We start from the raw sequence: 27,135 nt of genomic DNA, 5'->3' as shown, positions 1-27,135 counted from the left end.
CCGGACTCACTTCTGCCCGTCCGCGCCTGCACCCAACACTCGTTCCTGGACCACTGGGCGGGCGCGTTGATGTGGGGTCCCCTGGCACCGTCCTGTCCCCAGGGAGCACCCCACCTCCAATCTACCCAGTCCAGAGTCGAGCGGGGCTGCCAGGTAGGGGAAACGGGCTCTGGAGAAGACCCAGAAATGGTTTCCTTTTACTGACAAATAACACCCTCAGGAAAGCTCTTTATTTAAGTTCACTCTCAGTGTGCTTTCCTTTGGACCTGAAACCTCGTGACCACTCATAAATAATACCACCTACTGCACATTCTTGTTATTTATATCACTTTTCCTTTCGTGCACGCTGTTAAGTCTTTGAAGACTGCATGGCAAGGCCAGTTTTCCCTCTGTAAGGAGGCACCCCCACTGTTAAAGGGACAATTCATAAAAAGTGAGGGCTCCGAGGACAAAAGTCCGCCTTCCTAAAAAGCCTGCCAATCATAAAATGAGTAACACCCGAATGTATTACAAAACCAGCTCCCCGTGCCAGGTCTCCCCTCTCCCAGCGCACGCCAGTAACAAACAAAAAACACAAGGATAAAGACCTCTTTACAAGAAGAGCCAACACGATTCCATCTGTTAACAAAAACTAACTGTTGCCTTAAAGGTTGCAAGTTCAAACACAATCTGGCCATTGTAAGCAGTGCCTCAGTTTATCAATGTAACAATGACTCTCTTTCAAAGACTGATAAAGCTCTCAGCAAATAACTCGCCCTCCAGCATTTTTAAGATACTTCGCAGGATAAATATTAGCTTGGGACTTGCCTACATGAGAAGTGAAAGCTGCCAAAGAAGCAGTTCTACAAAGAAAAAAAGAACAGCAGCAACCGGAGGGGAGCAAGCCACCCTGCCCCGGGGTCCCTGGGCCCCTGCGCACCCTTCCTGGGCCCCCGACAGGTACTCTGTCTGCAAACCACCCCGGCAGACAGAAAGGACCAGAGAATGGAGTTAATTAAAAGGAGAGATTTTAAGATGACTGTTGGGATGAAAGTGAACATGGAGCGTTACAGCTTAAGTTTGATTTAAACTTAATTTCTTGACAGACAGGTAGGTCGCCTGGGTGGCCAAATGCAGGCAGCCAGGGGAGGGTGGGCCAACACGATGCCCAGGGACCCCGGTCGGTCAGCACCCCCATGGCCAAGTCGGGTGGGCGCGCAGCACAGCTGTGCGGCCATTGCCCACGACTGGCTCCAGATGTTACTCACCCTGACTTCCCCCGGGGGGGCTGTTAGCTTAAAACTCAGCAGGAACTGGATGCAAACTCACAACAGCGGCCGCAGCACAGGGGACGAAGGGATCACCAGGGGACGCGAAAGCCTCCTCGGAAGCAGGTGGCTCGGGGAGTGGCTGCGAAAGGGGTGGGCCAGAAGACTCAGCCGGGGTCCCACAGACCTGGACCCCTCCGTCCTGGCTCCTCAGATGCCACGCTCCCTCTGAGGCAGAGCAGGCCAGGCTCAAGAGTCTCCGCACCCCACGAGCTAGCTCAAAACGCTCCGGAAACAAGCTGAGCTTCTGAACGCGACGGCAGGAAACGGTGCAGAGACGGGGATGCCAAGCCGCTGGTAACAGCTGTGACTCGGACACTCTGCCTGCGGATCCCACACCTGGAGGTGGCGGCCACACCGACACACGGTTTGGGGGATGGAATAATGCCACGATGCATCACGCAGAATAATGCAATGATGCGGAATAACGCTGCTGCTTCAGGGCTGTGAAGCAGGGCAGGCACCTCTGATTACATTCGGAGAAGACTGTGCTGAAAACTCGCTGGCAAATGGAACCCTTTGTTTGCCTCCATTGCAGAGGATGCGTTGTTCAGGTACTTAGTCCTAAAGGACACAAATCACCAAAACAACCAGGAACCGGCTAACCGAGAATTTAAGTTTGGTTTGAATGGCCCAGAAGAATAAAAAAGGAATCTAATAATGACGACACCATCAGTTTTCTGAGGATTTTTACCCAGAATGCTCACTAGAAAAGATAAATATTTATTAGAAAAACAATTTAGGTTAAGGGCCCTACTCAATTGTCAGAACCAAGTGCAGCCTCTCTCTGTCAAGGAAGGTCCGGCGCCGCTGACCCACAACCCTGCCTCCTGCACAGTACCTGCCCCACCACTAGGATGACCAGCGAGGAGGTGTGTAAACAGGTGCTGGAGAGTGGGCGTGCGGAGAGCAGGGCGGGCAACTGGACGTCTAGGTGAGGGTTTCCCTCTGACCCTCCCACCCCCACTTTCAGGTGCCTTGAGGGGAGGCGCCCTGGCCTAGACCACGCGGTATCCTGTGTCCGCGCTGCCTGCCCCCAGCAGCCACGGGGCACGGGGCTCCCAGCAAGAGCAGGAGGGTTCGCTCCCTCCACCGCGACCCGCCCTACCCCTCCATGGGGACACACACGTGTGGACGGCACAGCCCAGCGGGCAGGCCTGGGAGGGGGTCAGGCGTGCTGTCCAGAGCCCCAAGGCAGACCGAGGGCGCGCGGGGCTGGGAGGGCAAGAGCTCGAATTCACCCAGGTAGGCCATGGGGCTTCAAGGAGCCTGGAGCAAATGTGAGGACGGACACGAAACTCCTCTGGAAGCAGGACAAGAGCCCACAATCGTTGGGCTCCAGGTCAGAGACGGTGGTGGCTTGGAGGAGCCGGACATGGTGCTGCCCTTCCCCCACCCTCAAAGGAGAAACGGGGCCAGGAGGCCAGGGGCGCCTGACGACAACGACAGAGACACCGGCCCCTCCTGCCCTCCCAGGTGCCCCCATACCGGGGCTTCCTCAAAGTTCTGAAACCTGGCCGTCTGTCCTGAAGGGACCTGGAGGAGGGCTCTGTGAACCCGCAACAGCCCGACGTGCGTGCTCACCTGTCTCGACCAGAAGGATCTACAGGTGTGCCACATCCCACGCAACCTGTGACCAGTGACACAGTTCCCCTTAGCCTGTGGCCCCTCCTCCCTCCCTAGGCTGGGGGCATCACTCACTCCCCCCTCTCCCGCTGACTTTCCAGGCCCCTTGCTCCTCTGTGCCCAGCACAAGGCGTAGCCCGACTGAGGGGCACCGCAGACATCGTCTCTGCTCAGCCCTCCTGCTACCCCGCCCTCACATCTCCCCTCTGCTGTCCCTCTGCTCTTGCCTTCCTTGCCCTCCAGAGTAGCCAACTTCACCCCTCCTCGCCCAAGGCCCAGGCTGCACGCAACAGACGACCTCCTTCCCTGTGGAGGTGGCTATGCCTTTGAGCCTGAACAAGCGGCCACAGGTCTGGGGCCTGCGCTAGTCTCCTTCCCTCCTAAGGCTCCAGGGTTACTGTTTGGCCGCCTGGAAGTGGCACAAGCTGGATGAGGCCGGAATGAGAGGTGGCAGAACAGGGTCTGCACAAGTTCAGATGGCCTCTGCCCAATCCAGCGGGGCGGGGCCTGGTGCAGGGGGCCCGGGTCCGGCTCCGCGTGGAACCAGCGCCGGGCGGCCAGCAGGCATCTCTGGCCAGGCTGCAGGTACAGGGGATCATCGGTAAACCACCCCACCACCGGAGCTCTGCTACTTTACAGCTTGCTACATCCGAACTCCACAACCTCAGCACCAAACGACCCTGCACGTCCTGAGGTGTATGCAGAGCCTTCTGGGGGCGGGGAGGGTGGCGAGCCTAGGCCCCCAGGAACATCAAGAGCCTCTATGCTGAGAAAAGCTGGGGGCACTTGGCGCTTCTCCCCATGGGGAGCCAGAAGCAGCCCCCTCCGAGCAGGTCGGTGTCTAAGGTCACAGGAGCTGCCCCCGCCCCCAAGTTCTGGGCCTCCCCGGCACCCCCCCCGCCCCCGCCCCCGCTTCCCGTCCAGTGCCCAGGGACACACGGGAAAGGCAGGCAGCACGGAACACAAACGAGGAAGCCTGCAAGATCTCAGCTTCTCCAGAAATCCCAGGTCAACACTGCTCCCAACTCTTCCTACACTTTTAGGGGGACCCCGGGGCCACGGGACAAAGGGCAGCAAAGGGGCTTCAGTCCCCTCAGCACACAGCTATAGGGATTCTTCCACGATGACCGCTCCATAGCTTAAAGGCACAGAAGAGGGAGGGCAACACAGACCCGGACTTGCCCCCCAGTCGAGACCCGAGGCAGAGCGGTTCCAACCCCGACGACAGCATGAAGTCAGGGTGCAGGCGGATGGCGCAAAGGCGACAGTGCCTGGGGGTCCAGCACCACAGTCCGTGCCAGCCACGCGCGTGTCTACGCAAGGCAGAGCCTCCGCTGTACAAGTCACACACGTGCTGCTTGGACCCTGTGCCCATTACCAAGGTTGAGAAAGTCAGCCGTGGGACGTCTCTGTGTGGTCTTCACAGCACAGCCTTGCCTTAACAAGGGCTGAGGTCACACTGCCTTCCCCAGCTTTTGACAACAGCTATATAAGCACCTGCCGTACCCTGAGATTCAGTGATGACAGTGACCTTCTGCAGTTCAATCGTGAAAATGCTGAGGTTTGTGATCTACGAAGATGCCAGGAGAGCTCGCAGTCACAGGGGGAGCTGAGAGGCACGGAGCGTGGGCCCCAACGAGGCCGGCTGGCCGCAGCGACAAGAGGGGCAGGTGGTGGCTTCAGAGGCGGGCGGAGGGGCCCGGCAGGCGCCAGCCAGCTCACGGCATACCCCATCATCCCGGGATGGAAAGTTGGCCAGGGCTGGTGAGGACGTCTGGTGTCTATAAAAATATTCCTCCCGGGGGAGCCTCTGGAAACAGAGACTCCGAGATACTTTCATTCTTTTCCTTATTTGCCGCTCTGAAAAATAAGCCGTTCTTCCTATTCTGAAATGGAATACGGGTCAAAACCTTCTACAGTGAATAGTGACCCAAAGAAAAAGGTCACCAGATCCAAAATATTTCTCGTTTGGCCAGTGGCCCAGAGTAACTCTATTCTGTTTATTTGGTTTCTCTCCTGGGGGATAAAAACCTAATCCAATATACCAAATTGGCCCCTGTTCGTCTAAGTTCTGTAAAGAGGCTGAGATGCAGGAAGCTTCTCGCTCCCTCTGGCGGGTCCTCCTGGACGCTGCCCCCTCCCCAGCCCAGGGACTCCTCTCTGTCCCCACGGGGCCTCACACGGGAGAAAGTAAGTGCCCACTGAGCCGTGTCTCTCCTGGGCGTCCACCCCACGCACCGGCCCCCAGCTAGGCCAACGCCGGAGAACGCGTGACTGGAAAGGCCTGAGAAGAACCAGAAACGGAGCTGAGTGGGGCTCAGGGTCACCATGGCTCCCCAGGCCGGCTCCCTCCACCGCCCGCGTCTCACCATCTCCTCACCACCTCCAGCGTCTCACCATCTCCTCACCACCTCCAGCGAGGGAGAAGGAAACTCGAGTCCCTGCCTTCATCCCGGGTCCTCGGCCCGAGGGCTTCTGCAACAGCAACCGCTGGGACCACACCCGACACCCAAAATCTCAACAGGCCTTCCTGGGTCACGACCCCACTTAACACTCCGAGCTGAGGGCCACAGCCTCACGCCACGGCCGGTCGCTGCCTGGGTTGTAATACAGGCAGTTACCCACGTCTGTTCAACCTTCACTCAAAGCATTGCTGAGTGCCCCCTCCAGGGTGACAGGCCCTGTGCTCGGCCCAGACCACAGCGTGTCCCATTTTTCTGCAGAGGGACCCAATTCAGAGGACTGGACACACACTCCCAGGGTGTAAATCCCACCCGAGCAGCTGGTCTTTAAACTCCTGCGAGTCTGCATCTCCCGCGGTGCACATCTGTGCCCACGTCCACTGAAGGTATTTCCCGAGGACCTGCACAGCCCCAGAAACAAGGCCAGCAGGGCGAGGGGGAGGGGGAGGAGGCTCGGCTGAAGGCCCATGACAGAGGCTGGTACAAAACGCTCAAGAGGCAGAGGAAGGAGCAGCTGAACGCACAGGTTTGTACACACTTCCTGAGGCCTACCCGAGGGAGCCCAGGATGTGTGCAAATGTGAGATTTTAGTCTTCCCCAAACAGTCCCTGAAGATGCTCCATCAGGAGTTTTAGCAACGCTTCTAGAACCAGTGAGGGGGCTTTTCACCCTCTGATGTCAGTCCACAAGTAGGGGGGGTCCACAAGACACTGCTTCTCAGGACACATATGAGGGCTGTCAGCCGGAAGGGGCAGTGGGGAGGGAGGGTGTGAGGGGGTCACATGGAGGGAGGGCCGTGGGGGGCACTTGGGGCCCCCCTTCTGGGCACCTCCTGAGCGAGAGCTGCCTCAAAGGCACAAGGAAGACAGGCCTGGCTCCAGCCCTTCGGCAGCCCCTGGGCTGGGGCCCCAACGCCTCCACCTGTGCCCCCTTCCCAGCCCCCGGGGAGGCAGGAGTCTCAGCTCACCGTCCCTCTGCTTCCAGCTCCCTGACAGAAAGATGGGACTTGGGAACAGACAAGGAGGAACGACGGTGGCTTACAGCAAATGCCCCTCTGCGCCCCCCCCCCCGGAAGCTTCCCAGCGGGGAGCCCTGTGTGCGCTCACTGCAAACAGACCAAGGCAGAGCGAGGTACGAGCATGCAGGGCTGCAGACATACCTTGCTGCATCTGGAAAAACGCCTTTGAAGTACATTCTCTACCTAAGCCATCTTAAATCCTCTCCAGAATAAGGCAAATATAAGCCAAATAAGTTGCAGCTGAAAAGCGAGCGTTTCCCCATTGAGGCACAATGAACACAGTGAACTGCATTAACCTGCACCTGACAGCGCTCCTGCCCCCGCCCTGGACGCCTAACCCGCGGGAGGGAGCACGGCCCGTGTCTGCAGCCAGCCAGGACGCTCCCGCGGTCCCCCAGCAGCAGCCCTCCCCTCCACGCCGCTGTCTCCCACCTCGTGCACACCTGCCCCCAGCAAAACAGAAGTCACTGCCCTTCGCCAACTGCTCACACCTGCGTGCAGCCAGCCCCGCTGAGGTGCCCTCCCCGCCGGCTGCAGGGGGCGGGGCGCTCCTCGTGATGCCGTAGGGCTCCGCCTTCAGCCTTCAGCATCCACCACGCTACACTAAGAACGCCAGAACAGCAAAGCGGCAAACCAGGTCCCAAGACCACTGCCGGATCTGAGGAAGCCACTGTCCTCTCCAGGCCGCAAGCACCGTCCCCTCCTCTCCCACTTCCACGAGCTCGGATCCCGCTTAAAGCCACACATGGAGAGCACTGTCATCACAGGAGAAAGGCCTGCAGGGCTGGCAGGAAGCCTGCAACAGACAAGCTATAAACTCAGCACACCTCACTCTGCCTTCAAGACTAATTTTAACAGGGAGAAGACATAACCACAGCTACAAACTTTCCCTTGGGGATATAGTTTACAGCATCATGACTCAGCTGCCCTGACGGCCTGACAGGTGAGGTCACCTGGGTGTGTCACGGGCGTTTTCATGAGTGAGCCACCATCAAACAGGGTCAGGAGAGCCGGATGCGCACCTCACCCAGGGCCACCCTCCCCGGCCTCCCTCCTCCAAGGCCCTCCAAGCCCCCTGAGCCCCCCTGACCGCCCCGGGGCTGGCCCCCTTGTTAACCCTGCGTGGAGCATCCGGATTTCCAAATTCCTCCCAAGGAACGTGGAACATTCCCAAGGCCAGGATGGCCAAGCTGGCTGAACAGCCAATTAAAGGCAGTTAACTACAAATAAGAATATTATGTATTTGGTTGAAGAGATTTTTTCTTTGGGGCACCTGATAAGTCTATCAAGAAAAGACTTCAGGCCGTAAAAGGCTCACTGTGCCACCTCCCACCACACCACCCTCCAAGGGCTGCAGCAGGCGCAGCTGGGCCAACGGCCGCTGGGCTGGGGGCTCAGACGGGCAGCAGCAGACCAGCTCCCTAAGGGTCCCATGGGGGGTGAGCCACGGGCCCCAGGGCTCTTGTGCTGCCCCACCCCGTGCAGGCCCAGGCCCCTCCCAGCTCCCAGAATTCCAACTCTCCCAACCGGATCACAACTTGTGCGTACAGGCCGGCCGCTCCCTCGCCCCGACCCCAAGCTAGTTCCCCCCCACCCCCGGCACTGGGGAACCAGCTCCCACCCAAGGAACCAGAAGCTCACTCCTGTTCACAGCCCGCCCTATTCCACGGCCCCTGCCAGGACGCGGAGCCAAGCGTGCCGCAAAGCCCAGCTGCAGGTCCCCCTGCCGTCCTCCTCCAGCACCACCTCCCTCCGCTCCCGCCCAGCTCGGCCCGATGTCCCTGCGCCCAGGAGTGTTGGCTCTGCCCCTGCACAAAGGCACGCGCTCCAACACCCAACCCAGGAGTGGATGGCCCCCGGAAGGCCCGATTTCCCACGCGATCTCATCCCTTCCTCTCGGGAGCCGGCAAGTCTCTCCACAGATACTGGGTCTTCAACTGCTTCGTGCGGGTGCAAAACTGTAGCTGAAACTCTCCAAGTACTTCCTAGGCGCCAATTACTCTTGCAGATGTTTTCTATATGTGCACTCACTCCATCCTTACAACAGTTCAACGCGGTGAATACTCTTCTTAGCCCCAATTTACAGACAAGAAAACTGAGGCACTAGAGGTCACTTGTCCAGAAGGCTGCTAAGTGGTGGGCACACGGGAACAGCAGCCCTGCCAGCGGCGCCGCCTCCCAGTGCTGTTATGAGCCAATCAACAGTGCTGCTAGTGGGCTGGGAGAGACAGCAGGAATCAGAGGGGAGAGGCGAGAGCCCCATCCTGGTCTTGCTTTTTCGTGGGAATCCTCCTCCTCCAAACGAAGAGGTCAGGCAGGCAGCTGGACACGGGTGTCTAGAACCGCGGCTCACTCACGGGGTGGGCCAGGCGGTGAGCGCGCACACACTTTGGAAACGTGGCGTGAAACGGCGCAGAGCGGCTGCTGGGTGGGAGGTGGGGAGCAGGCGAGGGCTGTGCTTGCTCCTTTCAAGGAAGAAATTAAAACCTGGCCTGATCAAAAGTCTTAGTTTAAAACAACCTTTACTTCACCTTTCACACACAATAACAGCCATTAGCGTGAAGCATAAAGTCACAAAGATGTGATTTGACTTGTGGCTTCCCATCAAGATAGGATTCTAATCTTTAGGGCTGCAGATGGTAAGAGATTGCTGAGAATTATCAGAAACTGCTGTGCTTCCTTTTCTGAAGAGTATGCAGAGGTGATCTGATAAGCGGCTGGGACTCTGGGTTCTTCCCCACTTAGAGGAGGTGGGCTGGAAAGGATCACACGTCCTGTCTCGAGAAAAACTAAGTGGCCCAGTGGCAGAGACAGGAGTGGGCGGTGGGGGGGGTGGGGTCCCGGGTGGGTCTGGGCTCTGCAGAGGGGGCCCGGAGGAGGCTGGTGGTGAAGGCCGGAGGAAACCCCAGGCCCTCCTGCTCTGCCAGGCAAACAGACTCAGGGCAAAGCAGACCCCTGAACTGGGAGCCAGCCCAGCGCCTTCTCTGCGCAGCAGGCCCAGGACACAGGGGCACCAAGGGGAGCCTGGCACTGCAGCTTCAGACCTAAGAAACACGCTGTCCCTCACGTTATCAATGAAAAGGAGCTGGTGGGGGATTGGAATCCTAGACATCCCCCCAAAGAACTTGAAATAAAATACACATTCCTGGTGGCGCAGTGGTTAAGAATCTGCCTGCCAGTGCAGGGGACACAGGTTCGGGCCCTGGCCCGGGAAGATCCCACATGCCACGGAGCAACTAAGCCCGTGCGCCACAACTACTGAGCCTGCGCTCTAGAGCCCACGAGCCACAACTACTGAGCCCGCACGCCACAACTACTGAAGCCCGTGCACCTAGAGCCCGTGCTCCACAACAAGAGAAGCCACCGCAATGAGAAGCCCGCGCACCACAACGAAGAGTAGCCCCCGCTCGCCACAACTAGAGAAAGCCCACACACAGCAACAAAGACCCAATGCAGCCAAAAAAAAAAAAAAAAGCAAAACTTAAAAAAAAATACACATTACGATATTAGACTCTGCTATACACATTACATACATATAATGTGTATTATGTACAGTACGTTATACTATACAGTTAAATAATGTCATAACAGATAACTTGCTATAACATAATACACACACATATGAGAGAGTATACTGTACTATAACGTTACACCTTATATAAATGAATACAGCCATCTCGCGGTACCCACGAGGTACTGGTTCCAGGACCCCCCACAGGTACTCGAGTCCCTTACACTATAAAACTGCATGGTGTGGTCGGCCCTCCATATCTGTGGATGGGAAACCCGCAGGCGCGGGGCGGCCCGCTCTCCAAGCCACGGCCACATCCACCTCTGGGATTAACCACATAAGGGGCAGCGCAGACAGAGGTCTAACCCAGCGCCCCTCTTGAGGACTTCCCGGCACTAACACCAAGGTCCCGCGAGTGGCAGCTGTGAGCCTGACCCTTCCACCTCGGCTTAGCTTGGGCTGGGAATTCCACCCGCCCCCCAATGTGACATTGCTCAGTTCTCCTGGACAACCGTGACTCTCGGAGGCTCTTGCTGCTAATATTAACTACGCTGCATTCCCCACAAAGTGAACTGGAGCATCCCAATGTCACCGTCATGACAGCATCCCACAGCCGCTCTAACTGGCGCTCGGACCACGGCTTCCAGACTCTCCAGTGCCACTGACGGACCCCGAGTGCAGTGGGCCCTCGTCCCGCATCCGAGTCACAGCAGCCGGGAAACACCTCGAGCCACCGCCCTCGGGGCTGACCTCTGGCACTGCCTCTCGGGAGCGCCAGCCGCTCCAGGTGACAGACCAGGCAGCCCACCGTGCAGGGCCCTCCACCAGGGCCAGGGGGACCATACTCGGGGGTGTCAGGAGACCCATGAATCCTCCCTAACACATACAAAAAACGGTGTCTTTTCGCATTTTTGAGAGAAAGAGGTCCATAGCTTTCAGCAGAGAATCAAAGGAATCCATGATCCCAACCAGGTGGAGGGAAGTAGTCACTCAACTGCTCGGAGGGATTCTTGCTGTGACATGGCTGTTGCATCATCTTCTCATGATTTTTTAAAGTCAGTCCTTCCTTTTGTAATTTCCTTTAGAATTTAGTTGCGCAATTTAGGTTCAAACAAACAAAAAAGGCAGATAGAAACAAAGAAAAGTAGAAAGATCAATTCTAAATTTAGGAAAACCGACAAGGGCCAGCCCAGATTACTGCAGAGCTGAGAATTTTCTGGAGCGCACACACGCACACACATGCACACTCACACACACACGCACACTCACACACACACACGGTGACATCAGAAAGTAAAGATCAAACCACAATTTCTACAATTGATCCTAAAGGAAGAGACAAAAATACAAACCACAGTAAGTAAAACGACTGTCATTCTGTCAAATGAAGTAAAGTCAGCCTGGCGAGCCGCCCTGATGTCTGGACTGGAGTCCTGGATAAATGTTATTTACTTGGTTCGCCAGGGCGGTAATGAGCTTGTTTTGAACCTTCTGTGTACTGTATTAGCTCATTCATTTTGAAAAGTAACCCAGGACAGGGCAAGCTGGGGAGGCACAAGTGAGAAAAAACAGGTCAGCAAAACACTGGTCTCACACTTCATAACCAAACACGAGCTGTACTCCAGATAATACCTTAATCTGATCTGCACTTAAACGTGGGGTCTGGGCATTGCCCATCTCCCTCAGACCCAGAGAACAGTCCTGCTCTTCCCTTGGTGCCCGGCTCCAGAGCCGTCCACCAGGCGCTGGGACCACGGTTCAGACCGCGATCCAGCCCAGGCTCTCCTCCCTCTCCCAGCCCCTCACTGCACCCCCAGCGCACGTGCATCACGGGGCTCAGGCTGCCCTCAAGATGCTCCAAAGCTGCCCTGCACACAACAGAGCCCATCTGCAGCCCCGGGAAAGGAGAAAGTGGCCTGTGCACAAGGGGCCTGAACCCCCCAAGCCCACTGGGGGGCCTGGGTTTCTCAGCGACACTGCCAAGACCCCAACTTACCATAAAACCCACAGTTGTCAGCTCCCATGCCAGGCGGCAGAAGGCTGGTCCCACATGCAGGCGCACTCTGTCCAGGGGCAGAACAGGAGAGCCGAGGGCACTGTGCTACCAGGCTCCCGCCCTGACAGGTCACCACTGGTTGACCAGGGCCCCCTGTGGAAGGCCACCCCGTCTCCTACAGACCCCTCCCCTCGCATGGCTCTGGTCACTGCTCCTCCTGGTGCCCCTCGGCCCAGGGGTGGCTTCCAGAGGGGCGGCTGTGGTCCCGGAGCCCTGCCCACCCCTTTGTATGGTCCTAACTCTCCTGGCTCTGCCTGTGGAGGCCACCTGCTTCCTGCCACCAGCAGGATGAGAACGACACAGCCAGAGTACCCCTCCATGACCCTGACATACATGCGGTCACCCCGGGGCACGGAAGCTGGCAATGGCAAATCCCCGCGACCTCCACACAAGTATGAAGGAGGGACTCTCTGAAGTTATTGATCAATTTGTTATCAAATCAAGACAAAACCCATCAGCCTTGAAACTGACCCTCAGCTGCAAGACAGTAAGTAGGAAGTGCAAGCAGATTCTGAGGCCTGCGTGCCCTAAGGGCCCAAGGTACACGTGACTCATCAGAACTGGGTTCACACACGTACGCGCAGCCACTCGGGTCAGTGGCGAGGAAAACAGAACCTAAAGGCAACTCCACATAAACTGGACATGTAGGCCCTATTTAATGCAAATTAGCAATTCACTGTAAAGACGGCAATTTACTTATATCACACCCACAACGTGGAAAAAACGCATGGCGCTCTGCAAAGTACAGGATGGAACCACAAAGGCACCACTGCCAACGGCCACATGTGCTCCCTTCTGACTTCCAGGGGTGGGGAGGCAGTTATGCTGGGAAATGAACACGGTGCTGCAGGCATAAAACAGTCTTGCAATTTAAAAAAATACACGTAAACCTAGACAAGATCTTCCTGAGGTGAAAATCTGCAGAAGAAAAAGTGAGAATGAATGGTTTGCAAAAAGGTTGAGAAATCCTGGTTTGGGGCTTAAGACAAGATTGTGGCAAAAATAAGAACCGTCCAGGCCAGACTCTGACCAGGAAGACCCTGAGCCCGAGGGCCTGGGTCCCAGGTCTGGGGGCCTGTCCCCCGCACCCGGCCACCAACAAGGCATTCCACCAGGCCAACAGGCACGGCCTGCTTCCACCCTCAAAAACGGGCAGTGGGCAGGCGAGTCGGGGTCGCTGGACACACGTCTCATGCGCCCACTACAAAGGTAGGGACCTGTCGGCCTCTGCCCGCCGTCGCCGTCACCTCCCTCGCCTGCCCAAGAGCTCATGGATGCGGACTGAGGAGGCGGCCGGGGAAGAGGACAGACAGCACGGGGAGCGAGGGGAGGCACCTGCCAGCGCCGGTCCTGAGACCCCGCCCCAAGGGGCAGCAGAGGGAGGGCAGGACAGGCTGGGCCTGACAGGCAGGTAGGGCACAAGGTCCCTGCTGGTCCAAGGCAGGACCTGCGGAGCCCCGAGGGGCTTCTCCAGCTAAAGTGCTCATCAGCACTGGTCCTCTTATCGACCAGCCGTGACTCTAGGACTCCCACTGTGGGGACAGCCATGCTGTGATGTGACAATCCACACCCCACACAAGGGGTGGAACCCAGCAGGACCCCATGGGGGCCTTCCTGGAGCTGGCCTAGCCCCATATCCTACCCCCATATCCTCTGCTGTAGCTCCTCTCTAACTACCTAGAAAACAGTATCTGATGCACATTTCCTGAGTTGTTTTACGGATGTGAAAACACCCCACCAAATGGAAGATGTCAACTACTTGATGACCATGAGCACACAGCCCCCAGGCCTCCCGGAGCCTAAGGACTGATAATGTTAAACCCCGCGACCCCGCTCTGTTACCTCACCATCAGCCAATCAGAGAACTGTGCACAAGCTGATAACACACCCTGTGACCCCCTTCCTCACCCAGCTTTTAAAAATGCTCTGCTGGGGACTTCCCTGGTGGCGCAGCGGTTAAGAATCCATCTGCCGATGCAGGGGAAATGGGTTCAGGGGAAACGGGTTCGAGCCCTGGTCCGGGAAGATCCCACATGCTGCGGAGTAACTAAGCCCGTGCGCCACAATGACTGAGCCTGCGTTCTAGAGCCCGCGAGCCACAACTACGGAGCCCACGTGCTACAACTACTGAAGCCCACGCACGTAGAGCCCGTGCTCTGCAACAAGAGAAGCCACTGCAGTGAGAAGGCCGCGCACCGCAATGAAGAGTAGCCCCCGCTCGCCACAACTAGAGAAAGCCCGCGCGCAGCAATGAAGACACAACACAGCCAAAAAAACAAATTAAAATAAATTAAATTTAAAAAAAGAAAAATGCTTTGCTGAATTGGGGAGCTCGGGGTTTTTAAGGCGTGAGCCACCTGTTCTCCTTGCATGGATAGCCCTGCAATAAACCTTTCTCTGCTCCAGACTCCGATGTTTCAGTTTGTTTGGCCTCACTGTGCGTAGGGCACCTGGACTTGCGCTAATGTGGGAGCTTGCTGAATGTGAGCCGGCACCAGCCATGACCTCAAGAGACACCACATGGCACACACGAGGTGAACAGGACTGCCCCCAAGGCCCTGGCTTAGAAGAGGACAGGTCAGCCTGGAGAGGAGGGCCACTCCAGGGCCCCATGTGGACCTGCTCCAAAGACTCCGAGGACACCCAGGCATCTGCAGGATGCCAGCTACTCCCCGCCCAGGCTGGCCAGCTGTTTGCTGAGCACCTCCCAGGGGCCGGGCCATACCCAGGCCTCCCTGGCTTAATCCTCCAGGGCGCCCCCAGCAGCCCGGTTCACAGGTGAGGAGCATGAGCAGGGTAAGGGGTGGGTAGGGACCCAGGTCACCCCGCAGAGCAGGGCACAGGCCCGCAGGCTCCACGCTGAGGCCTCGCACATGGGCTTCAGGGGGGCCACCAAGCCTAGATGTCTGTCTTCTGCTGGCAAGGGGGCTGGCGTCCCAGGAAGCGAAGCAGGCCTGGGCCACCACGCAACAGCCAGGAGAGAAGCCTCTGGCTGTGCCGGGGCCACAGGTCGGAGTGCGAGTGAGCCGCACAAGACAGTGGGGAGACGGCATGACCCAGGAGCAACCAGGGAGCGTGGACTGGCCACAGAGGGCCCTTGGGTGCTCCAGGGCTTACGGACATCCTGAGCCCCATTGGTCCATGACAATTATGCCTGTTTCTGGGCAGGGGCCCTGAGGCTCACAGAGGTTAAGTAGGGCGTCCCGAGTCCCAGAGTCCTAAGGGAGGCTGAGGGGTCCAGTCTCTGCAGGACCTGGTGCCTCACTGCCTCGGGCCTCAGCCTCCTCACTGCAATCAACTGGCAGGTACCACCCAAGGCTGGTGCTCGGCCAGAATTCCCTGAGTCCCAATTTCCAGTTAGGTGAGCTGTGGCCAGTCCCTCGATCCCATTACTAAAGATAAGAATATCTCACTTCCCTGGTGGCGCAGTGGTTGAGAATCCGCCTGCCAATGCAGGGGACACGGGTTCGAGCCCTGGTCTGGGAAGATCCCACATGCCGCGGAGCAACTAAGCCTGTGCACCACAATTACTGAGCCTGCGCTCTAGAGCCCCCGAGCCACAACTACTGAGCCCGCGTGCTACAACTACCAAAGCCCACGCCCCTAGAACCCGTGCTCTGCAACAAGAGAAGCCACCGCAATGAGAAGCCCGCACACCGCAACGAAGAGTAGGTCCCACTCACCACAACTAGAGAAAGCTCGCGCAGAGCAACAAAGACCCAACACAGCAATCAATCAATCAATCAATCAGTAAATAGAAACGGGGATAACAACTCATCAAGGGCTGTTTGAAGTTTAAATGTTATCAGAAGCTGTGCGTGAAAGCTGCCCAGCACTCAGCAGATGCCAGGTCAGACGGAGCCCCTTCTCGTCCCCCCCACCTGCTACCCTGCGATGGATTCCGTGGCAGAGAAGCCGGTCTGGAGCAGCCACCTTCCCTCGGGGACCTGGGGGGTGTGCAGGCTTCACCAAGCAGCTGCAACTTCAGTCTCATCTCCTGAGCTGCCCAGGAGCCCCGGCCGCAGCAAGAACACGGGGACCCTGAGGAGGGGAGGCTGGAAACCAGGCCAGGAGAGCAGCTGGGTGGGTGGGGAGGGACACGCACTGACCGGGGCAGGGGGCTTGGTCGATCCATGAGCAAACGCACTTAAGCCACGTCTAATCCATGTGCTTCGATGGGCACGTGCTAAAGGCAGCTCCTTCCCATCAGCCGAACCGCAGCGGGCAGGGCACAGCGGGGCCCCACAGATGCCACTCGCGGCACAGAGGAAAGGATCTGAGAAGTTCAAGGACTCCGTGCCGGCCAGCAGCACATCTTGCCCCGTCCCCCGGCTCTGGTGCAGAGGCCCTGGCCCTCCCAGCAGTCCAGGCGGTCAGGCTCCGGCAAGGGCAGCACCATCCAAGCTTGGTGGTGCCTCCTCCCCGGCCACATCACCGTGGCAACCCAGGCGGGGTCGTCACTTATGAAAATAGATGTAGTTCAAGGCGCATCCCATCTCCACCATCCAAAGCAGCAACTGCGTCCTCAGGCCCTGACAGTCAGGCTTTATTTCTTCCTGAGCCAGCTGTAAGAGCCTCCACCTTCCAAGAAGCCCTCCCTGAACAGGCTCACCTGAGGGTGATAATAATGACCTGGTGTGTTCGGCCAGCAGAGTCATCACTCTTGCTTGTGTATTATTCTTCAGCTGTCACCTCTCTGCTTAGGCCAAAACTGCTTTTGCATCTCCCACTGTCCCTAGCAGATTTTCTAACAGAGGCATTCAATCCCGAGATAGAACTCCAGATGGACACCTTAAGGCCTCTGGGCCTCAGTTTTCTCGTCTATACACCGGGGATACCACCCCTCCCGTGCAGAGCGATCAGCAAATTCAGAAGTTAACTCGGAATCCAGGTGGCACCTCGCACAGAACCCGGCCCACCGTCCACACTCACAGGTGCCTGACAAAGATGCCTGGGGGGATCCTGGGGGCCGTGAGGACCCCATAAACACCCAGAGAGGATGGGTGATGCCCCAGCACACCAGTGCCACGAGGTGACCCGTTCATCAGCGCTAATAACAAGAGCCCCCCAGGCTCAGCTCACATGGTGGCCTCGCTAAGAATGCGGATTCTTCCCTGTACAATTCACGTGGCGATTTAGAAAGTATGACTGCTACAGGTGCCCCCGCCCCTACCTGGGTCAAGTGCACCCAGGATCCCCACCAAAAGCGAACGGGGTCGGCAGAGGGGCAGGAACGTTCCTGCTGCCCTCACGGGAGCCCGCCTGGCAGTGGGGCAGGGGGTGCTGTGCGGGGGGCGGGCCTGCAACCCCAGGCCACGCCCGCAGGGCTCCAAGCCCAGGTCCAGCTGTGTGGACAGGAATAAATCCCCGGATGGACGGGTTCTGAGGGGGCCTCCTTAATACGGAGGAAGTCCATATTAAACTTGTTAAAACTCTCCCCAAACCACATGGTAGCCAAGCAGACGGCACAGCCTGCACTCACTGGGCTTCCAGGCTCTCCCAGCCCCTCGAGACTGAATCAAAGGCCTATCTGAACTTCACAACCACAAACTGCCACCTTGCACGGGGCTCTCAGCCACAGGGCTCTTCTTATCGGCGCACAGCCTCTCTGCAGAAGTTGCTCAAACGGTCAGGAACTAACCAAGGACTGATAGCTAGCCGGTGACACTGCCCGTCCCTGAGCCCTGGCCGGCGGTGCCCCATCTACCTGCACCTCCAGGACGCCGCACAAGCCTTCTGTCTCTTCTCACCGTCTGCGGTGTTAGTGTGACTGCCACCGGCTTGTTCACTTGTTGAAAAAATGGTCCCAATTTTATTTCGCATTTGGTGAGTGTTAAATATTTCATTCTGTGGAAATGTACTGATATTTTCCACACATAGTCACAGCACTGAAGAGAAAACCATGATCCCCAAACTTCAGAAACACGTACATTCACATCTGGGTGGAGGCGTCCCGCACCCCCAGGGCTCACGGTGCCACGGAGGAGACCCAAGACCTCGGGCCCAGCACCCCCATGGGTGAGCTCCAAGGCTCAGCCGCTTACTGTGTGGCTTCAGGCGAGTCGCTTAACCTCTCTGGGCCTCCTTTTCCTCTCTAAAATGCAGCACAGACCTGGCCGGGTTGTTAGAGAAAGAGCCGAGTGCTCTGCACAGGACCCAGCCCTCCATGTGTTACTTCTCCGGGCCTGCTAAGTGCCAGGAACAAATATGCATTATGCTCCCCAGGTTCTAACACAGAGGCTGAAGCTCCGAGCCGTGGGCGGCTTCTGGGCCAAGGTCACCAAGCCAGGGATGGCATGGGCTCTACGGGCTCTACGACGTTTCTGCTGCAGAGTAAGGCACAGGGCCCCTCCGGATCCTCTTAAGAATTAAGAACACTTTCAACATCTGAATAATTCAAGGATGAGCTAGCTAGACATGTTTTAGACAGCCCTGAGCTTTGTCTCAGCTGCCCTGTCCCACTAGTCTCGCTGAGAACCTGGCCCACCGTCTGGCAAATCCAAGAAAAGGGCAGCCTCAACCCCACAATCCTCCCCAGCACCAAATCGCAGCTGCCCTCGGTGGGCACCCGGAATGACGGAGAAGCAGCGCTGGAGGCCCCCGGAAGGCCCAGCTCCAACCAGCAGAGGGCCTGATGGGGAGGCTTTTTGTCCACCAAGCTTTTAATGCGACAGTTTTACGTAAGTGATATGAAAAAGCCACTAACGGTGACTCTAGTATCCCACTTCCCCCAGCACGACATGCACACGGAACCCCGCTGTGCAGGGTCACCCGGGCACCCTGATCTCCCGTGAGCAGCCCAGGCCTGTCTCTAAGCCCTTGTTGTAAGGGCCTTAATCCTTGATTTTAGCATCAAGGCCCAAAATGCCAAGAAAGTGTAAACTGGGATTTGTGCGCCGAGCTCAATGGGGGCTTCTCACCGCCCCCCCTCCACAGGGCGGGTGAGGCTGCGTGGCCTGGCCCATCTCCTCACTACCTGCATACACCCCAGGATCCCTGGCACGTGACCCCACCTTCACTTATCTCTAGAAACAAAGGCTCTGCCTCACAGTCTGAGGACCCATGTTGTCCACATTCAACGCGAAGCATTCCTAAGTGGATTGCTAACGGCTGGATCTGAGGACAAACGATGGTAGGACTTCAAGCTGACCCCCGTGAGCAAAAGCCCACAGAGCTGGGCGAGCAGCCTTGCCCTCCTCCCCACCACGTGCGTTAGCAGAGACCCCTGGTGACTCAGGATCTCTCGTTGGTCACAGGCTATCCCCCAACACCGCGTTCTACAGCCCTCGAGCCAAAGCACTTCCTGTTACAGGGCGTGAAGGCAGAGCAGTCTGTTGTCGTTTAATTACTAAACTTGCTTTCATATCCAATTTCAATTGGCTTTTAGGCTAAACACAGTAAGGGTCCATGCTTTGAGAGCATCTCCAGCTTAGCTAAGAGAACACCAGCCCAGGACTTCCAAGCAGCTCTGAGGAAGGCTTGGGAACTAACACCAACCTCACCCGCTTCTCAGGGAGAGAGGCCCCACTTCCACAAACCCCGACCTGTCAGGCGCCCCTGTACCCCCAGGGGCACTCCCCCAGCCCAGGGGCCCTCGCCCTGGAGACCAGCAAAGAGCCCGCTCTCCTCCCTGCAGACACACTCACTGCGGCCGGAGCCGGGAGCCGGGAGCCAGGAGCTGGGCAGAGCAGGCCGACAGGATCCCCGCAGGGCCGACGAAAACCTCTTTAACTCAAAGCACTATTCCAGAGGCTTAAATTTTAACCCAAACAAATAAAAATGCATTGCCACTAACCAAAATGCGCACACTTATGAGCTGTATTGTCTTCTGCCCTCTAACTCAGTCCCTCTAGGAAACATGCGGTCAAACATTCAAGCACACGTGGGTCAGCACGGACGCCACCGTTTAGTGACGCAGTGGCAGATACTGTGGCAGATACTCTACCCCTCCATCCACCAAGCACGGTAAGGGGACAGAGCAGCACCTTCAGGCATGTGTGCAAACGCAAAGGCGTCCTCAGGGTTCTCAGCTGTGGCTGACTTTCAGGGTCTGAGTTCACAGATCCTCAGCGCTGAACTGCCTGTGACACGGCCGGTGGTGAAGTCCCAGCCCCAGTGCCCGCCCCCTCCACCAAGGTCACCTTCGCACTCTCCCTTCCTCAGCCCCTGTGGTGGGGTGTACCTGGCATCAAGGACAGGTGGGTAATTCCTTTAATTGAGGCACCTTAAAGGGACCCTCCCCCCACACACCCAGCTAGCTCTTTAAGACGCGCTCTGCCAGTGTTTTTATTTTGTACGTCCAGTAATTATCAAGATCAACAATACATTTCTGCTTCTGTGACCAATTCTGCACTGACAATATTTACAGTGACAAAAAATTCTTTTGGATTAACACAGCCTCGCGATCACAGAAATGTTTTAAGTTGCGGTTTATGTGTACTCTGGTGACAGAGAAGTGTGAACGATCATCGATAAAAGGCTTTCAAGTAGCAAAGCGCGTGGCCTTAGAGTAAAATCCATGAGGGAAAGTGGAGCAAACGTAGGAGCTCAGGAAGAAACGAAGATGCACATGTTCAGAACAGTTTGCTCCTTTCTTCAAAGGGTGATGGTAGGCTTTCAAGTCATCAGAGTGTTTCATTATTTTAAACGACAAGGAAAAAGTTTAGATGTCAAGTTAAAAAAACTGCCCATAGTTTCTCAAAGTTATTTTACAGAATGGGGGCAAAAATATCTGAAGATCTCTGCTTTAAGGCAATATACCTCTGAAACAGTCCCAGCTTAACAGGTGCTCACAATGATGAAGGCGCAGCCTTCCACACCCTCAGCTGGTGCTCTCCCCTCCGTCCATGCCCTCTGGATAAACAAGTTCATCCCAAACCCCTCCCCTCAAAATAACTGATGGGAAAATATTCCTTTCTCTTTGCAAACCAAAACTCATACTCTTTTGGATAAACATATTTTTTTAAAATGGTGACTAAAATGTTGACAACGAGGAGCTTATTTATTGTTTTCTGGCCTTGCAATACCCAAGTGGTCGCTTAAAATTGTGCAGTGAGATCTGTATGTAAAAGTACAGCAACCACTACATCTGGACCAGAAATGCACTCTCTTTATCTGTTTCAAGGGTTTGCTATGAATTTTGCACTCAAGATTTTCCTTTCTTTGAAATGGGAAGAATTTGGTTGCCAACCGGTTCACCTGGCTCCAGGGTTTAAAGGCGAAACCCCAGGAGAGACCCTCCAGCAAACTCCAAAAGCTCAAAACCAGCTGCGCCACATAATCCCAGGTTGGAAAGTACTTTTGGAAGGCGGCACAATAGAGCACCTCTCGGGCACTGGTTCAGGAATGCAGGTTTCCTCACTGCCAGCGAAATCCTTCAACAGGCTTGGGAGGATGCAAACACCAAGGACCCAGGTGGAACAAAGCTTCCCTCACCTGGGCTTGGGGCCAAGCAGAGGGGGGAGTGAGGGCAAGGCAGCCTTGCTCAGTAACTTGAAAAGACTCTGCAAATCCTCCAGCTGCGGGAGGATCCCACCTTGGGATAGCCAGCACCCCAGCCCTGCATTTGGTGGGGGCAAAATGCCCAGCACAGCGTGCGCCCTCGTTGGGGGCACCTGCGGGCCCTGCTATGGACCCCGGAGACCTCTGTCTTGCGTGAGGTTCCAAACTAGCCAAAGAGAACTCAGAGCCCTTCTCTCCAACCTTGGGAACCTGTTTCCTTTCCCACCATCTCTCTCAAAAAGCTAGCAGCGTACTTAACCCAAGATGAGCGCACTCAACAAACGACCCAGACAGACCTACTGCCCGTGCGCCCGGGCAGCACATCCATGTCGGCTACGGTGGGAACGACAAGTGTCCAGGCCCTGCTGCAGGACCCGGGTGTGAAAGGAACACTTAGTGCCACGGAGACAGCGGGGATCATGCTGTTGCCCCGCAAGCCTGTGGGTCTTAATCTTCTTAAAATGCCTCCTCTAAAAGTCACTTGCCAAAGGAGCAGCCGCACAAAGCAATGTCACCACTGCCCAAGTGGCAGCGGGATGGAAATGACTGCCGTGTACCCTGCTGTGAACAGAGGCAGGGAAGCCTCCTTTGCACCCACATTGAAAAGGTCCACAATCTCCCCGTTCGCGGAAGTGCCTTGTTTCACAAAGGCTTAGCATTTGATACCCTTAAAAAAAAAAAAGCCACTCGAAGCACATTTTGAAAGTTCCATGTTTAAAAAGATCCTTGTTCATTGATTTTGGTGGGATAATTAAGCTGATCTAAACAAGGGGACCTTGTCCAGGCACGGGTGGGGGAGGGGCGGCGGGCCTGGCCTCGGCCTGGGAGCCCCTGCTGAGGGGGGGGGGGTCCTCTCCCACCCCCTCCTTTCTATGTGGCCTCTCTTCATCTGGGAGGCTTTTTCCCTCTGGTCAGATTTCCACTCAGCAGAGCTAAAATGCTCTCATGTTTCCTGGCTTGGAGTCGAGGCAGCCCTCCTAATGGGGTTCTGCTGAGTACACCTTCATCAATGGAATTCTGTTGTGATCAAAAAAAAAAAAAAATCTAGGAAACCAGAGGAAGCGAGTTTGGAGCGGCATGCTCGCCCGTCCTCAGTAGGGACACGGCTTCCAGCGCATTCCGGCTCCACAAATTACAGACACAGCTCTGCCAGGGGTGTTCCCGAGGAGAGCACTGCAATTTGGGGTTGTCTGCCACCTACGGCGCTCACCAGGCACCCTCGCTCCGTGCCAGGCTGTTAGTCACGAATCACCCCTGCCGGCTACACAGGGCCGGGCTTCCGGGCCCCACAGGACGAGCGCAAGAGGGCAGAGGGTGCCGATGACTGACGGGGACCAACCACAGGCAGAAAATGAGAGCGAAGCCCAGACCCCGGGGAGGCCCGTCCACTCTCCTCCCCACCCGTCCCTCTGACAACACGGACAAAACCAATCCAACACCAAGCAGCCTAAACGCTGGCTAAAATACCTTCCTGGGTTCCCCCTCCTCCACTGGGGCTGGGGGCGCTGCCACAGCCGCAGCCCCTCCTCCCCTGCAGCCCTGCAGGGCGGGATCTCCCGGCTCCGAGAGGGCAGGGTCCTGTTCCCAGGCTCCTCCCGCCCCGTCCCACTCTCCAACAAGCAAAGTTGAAGGCAGAGAGGGCCCCAGGACGTTAAAAACTGCAAGCCGCCTCAGAGATCACCCAGTCCAATCTCTGCTCCGCTTTCACGATGCGACAAGGGCCAAGGCTGCAGCACGCATCTCTGCAAGGGAAGCTGGCAACTCTCACAGGCCCAGAACCCCCTGGGCAGCCTCCCCGGGGGGACACCCAGTCCACACAACACCCGACACTAAATACCTCATATGCATTTCAAATGCATCTCGAACGATCACCTTCTTCCCTTTACAGCTGCTGCCCATGAAAAACAATTAGCCTGAATGGGACTGAAAGTCCTGATTTTTAAGACAACCTACTCCCCACCCTCTCTCCAGAAGCCGTGGCGTTTTACGTCTGCCTGGGTCTTCCCACCTGGGGCCTACATAGCTCCAGGCCAGTCACTGCACCTCCCCACCTTCAAGGGGATTCTGCAAAATCTCTCAAGCACTGAATAAACTCTTACTCCTTCTTTTAATACGTAATTCAGATCTAGCAGAAAAGTGAGAAGATTATTCCTTTTTTTAAAGGAGGCTGGGGTCACTGTTTCTGATGCCCAGCCATTTAGTACACTTCATCGGTAAACCAATGCTCCAGCTTTTTATATTCTTCCTTTTTCTCCTACTACAAGCACAAAATGGAAGAGATGAAAGATTTCCCCTGTGGGTAACCCTACCTGTCCGTCACTGACGGGAGAAGCAGAGACGCTGAGGTGCAGGGAAGGGCAGGGCTCACTCACGGTAATGCCGCAAAGATCGGCCTCGGTTTTCCCAGGAGAAACAGGCTTCGATTCGGACAATCACGTGAACCCACAACAACTGCTTCGATCACTCATCCCGTACACCCTCCTGCCGCCCCAGGCCTTAGGCTACGAGATGCCCCCAAAACCAGAAGCGACAAGGCCCCTTTTTGCGGGAGTCAACTAGGGTATCCGATGGGGCTGGGTGGCTCAGTCTGACCCATCAGTGCCCCCACTGGAAAGGAAAAAAATCTCACACTCCCTAGGAGATCAAGTGTGTGTCCCACCCCCACCCCCAACACACACACACACCTAGAATCACTATGAATGGTTAACCAGGAGGCTGTGCTTTTTTTTTCAAACCACCGCCCCTCCCATTTTGACATACCTCCTCTGAAAAAGCCCTTTGCTGGAATGTGTTCCCCCGGAGCCCAGTCAAGAGCAACACACCTTGGGGAGGAATGGGTTAAGCTCAAGAGCTCTAGGAGGGCGAGGCAGCACGGGAAAGGGAAAGCAGTGCAGAGATGCAGATAAATGTGCGGGGACTTCTGCGGGGCAGGGGCTCTGGACCTGGATGCACCGAGGCACTGGCCCCTCTCCTCCAGGCACAGCTTGGCTGCGGGAAATAGAGGTGTCTTCAAAGGGACAGACCAGAGGACAGTGCAGATAAGACAGAAACACAGGCACAGCCCCGGGGGTCAGCTCGGAGCCCCAAGTGTGGAAGCCCGGCTAGACGTGCTGAGGGCGTGCGTGTGCTGGGGGCAGGAGGGGTTCAGGCAAAGGGGACAGAGGCTGAACTCTCAAAAGTTGGCGACATCAGGCCGAGGGTGCAGGGAAGGGTCGGGACCTAGGGGGCGAGGCGCCAGGCTTCCTCCGGGTAGAGTAACCCGAGAAGACGGGGGGTGGGGGACGCTGAGGGATGCGACCGGGACAGGGTCCATGGGAAGGTGCACACCGCGGCGAGGGGCCCGGGATGCTCCAGGAGGCTGGGGGGACGGAGACGAGGACGGGCAGGTGCAGTCGGGGAGAAGGGAGAGGGCCAAGGACGGGGGCGGGTGTCCGGGCGGGAGGAGGCTCCCGGCCATGGCGTGGGAGCACCCTCCCCGGGGAAGAGATGCGGGGCGGGCCGGGAGCGGGACCCGGAGCTCGAGGCCGAGGCCGCGGCCGCGCGGGGGTGGGGTGGGCATGGGAAGCAGCAGGTGCCGGGTGCCCAGGTGCGGGGTCGGGGGCGGCTGGCCGGCCGCTCACCTGTCTCCTCCGGCCGGGGCCGCGGAGCGGCGGCGCGGCGGGGCGGCCGGGCCGGGCCGGGCAGGGGCGGCGGGGGCGCGGCGCTCCGGGGGCGGCGGCGGCGGCGGCGGCGGGACCCGGCGGCGGCTGCTCCTCGGCCGGCCGGCCGGGCAGGCGGTCAGTCACCGATAGACCCGGGGTCAGAGGGAGCGCTTGCGAGGTTGTGGCCGGCGCGCGGGGACAACGCCGCTTTATCAGGTCGGAAACAGCCGCCGCGCGCCGCTTCCGCTGACGCAGCGCCGGCCTGCGCTCATGACTATGCAGCAGCCGCCGCGGGGGTCGGGGCGGGGCCCGCGTCGCGCGCGCCTATTGGTCTCCTTGCACCCCGCCCACCGCTCTGCCCCGCCCCGCCTAAGGAGGCCCCGCCCCTGGACCGGCCCCGCCCCTGGCCGCATCCAGCCTCCGGCCTCGGGGTAGGGGCTGCCGCGCCCACCCCACCCCCCCGGCCCCCGCTCCTCGAGGCTTGAGCACCAGACCCTAACCTAGAGCCCTGACCCCCGACCCCGGCTGCGTGCCTCTCGGTAGCCGCGGGAGGGAGAACCTGCAACTCCCGTCTCTCCCTCGTTCACCCCGCTCCTCCCTCTCCCCAAACGCCCTCCTCGCAGAGGGGCCTGGAGAGCCCCGTGGCCCGCCACCAGCCTAGCCCTCTGCAAACACCCTCCTCCCAGCCCATCCCCCGCCCCCAGCCCTTGACGAGAAGGGTGGGCTCCGCCGCCAGGTGCCACGGCAAACACCCTCCTCTTACCCTCCACTCGGTTGTCCCTACCTCGCCCTGAGCCATCTCCCCCTCTCCGCGCCACCCCCACCTCCCACGCTCAGTGCGCCCCCGCTCCCCACCCCCTGCCCCTTCCAGTCGATGAGCGCCCTGGAGAGCTGGGGAGGACCCCGGACCTGGGGCCTTCCACTCGCAGCCTGACTCACGGCACGGGCACCCATCCGGTATCAGCCAGCAAGCAGAGTGGCTGTAATCCCTAGGATGGGGCTGCTGGGAACTCCTGGGGACAAGGTCGGGGAAGGCAGCTTGATAAACAAGAGAAACAGATGATATAATGGGCTGAGGTCAGACAGCCCTGCGCCCATGCCAGGGTTTAAGTGGCTTTGGAGAAATTACTTCACCTCTCAGAGCCTGGGTGTCCTCATCTGTAACATGGAGATCATAAAATCCATCTCATGGGGTTGCTGAAGGGATTGAGACATAAAGAGTGCACTGCACAGCCTCCAGAGCAGTAAAAATGGGGAAATCTGATAATACTAAGTGTTGGCAGGGAAGTGGAGCAACTGGAACTCTCATACCCCCCTTAGTGGAGCTGCAAAGTGATGCGGCCATCTTGGAAATCTGTTTAGAAGTACTGGATTCTATGTAAACCCTATGACCTCCTAGATGCATATCTTATATGATCCTTTTTCTGTCCATAGCAGCACTGTTTGTAATAGCCAGAAAGTGGAAATTACTCAAATGCCTATCAACCATAGAATGGATACATAAATTGTGATATATTCACATAATGCAATGACAATGAATAATCAGTTACTACATACAACAATGTGGGTGACTCTCACACATGATTTTTGGGGGGGGGGGAAGCCAGACCCTAAAACATGCAGAATTCCATGTAGATACATTGGTAGAAATGTATAAATGGTGGTAGAAATTAGGATAGTGATTAATCTTGGAGGAGGGAGTGCCAGAGCCAGGACACAGAGGGAGTATCTGGGGTGCTGGTGAGGTTCTGTTTCTTGATCTGGGTGCTGGTTACATGGATGTGTTCTGTTTATGAAATGCTCTCCAGCTGCGCATTCGTCATGTGTGTGCTTTTCCGTGTGTATGTGATACTTCAATGAGGGGTTACTAAGAACATCAAGAGTGTATATATAAAGAGCCCAAAGTGGCCCCTGACACGTTGTGAGTGCTCATAACTATCTATTGACCTGCCCTGTTGGGTTTTGGCTCTTACGGCCAGAGGATGAAGGCAGAAGCAACTCCACCTGTCCTGT

At 57.1% G+C, this 27,135-nt stretch overlaps 1 protein-coding gene across 4 annotated transcripts in view; it reads right to left on the bottom strand.

Moving 5' to 3' along the window:
* Window positions 1–25,340, bottom strand: part of SLC45A4 (solute carrier family 45 member 4) — a 74,246-nt gene extending 48,906 nt beyond the window's left edge. Inside the window, exon 1 of one of the 4 annotated variants that reach the window (XM_082364881.1) lies at window positions 25,102–25,340. The gene's annotated coding sequence lies outside the window, so the exon portion shown is untranslated. Of the gene's footprint in view, window positions 1–24,241; window positions 24,427–25,101 lie in introns of those variants that run through there. The other 3 variants (XM_082364878.1, XM_082364882.1, XM_082364880.1) reach the window with 3 other exon arrangements.
* Window positions 25,341–27,135: the final 1,795 nt, after the last annotated feature.

This window comes from Balaenoptera borealis (assembly GCF_965194805.1).
Source record: "Balaenoptera borealis genome assembly, chromosome: 17".
NCBI lineage: Eukaryota > Metazoa > Chordata > Mammalia > Artiodactyla > Balaenopteridae > Balaenoptera > Balaenoptera borealis.
The sequence above is the reverse complement of the archived record's forward strand: the minus strand, read 5'-3'. Positions and strand labels throughout refer to the sequence as shown.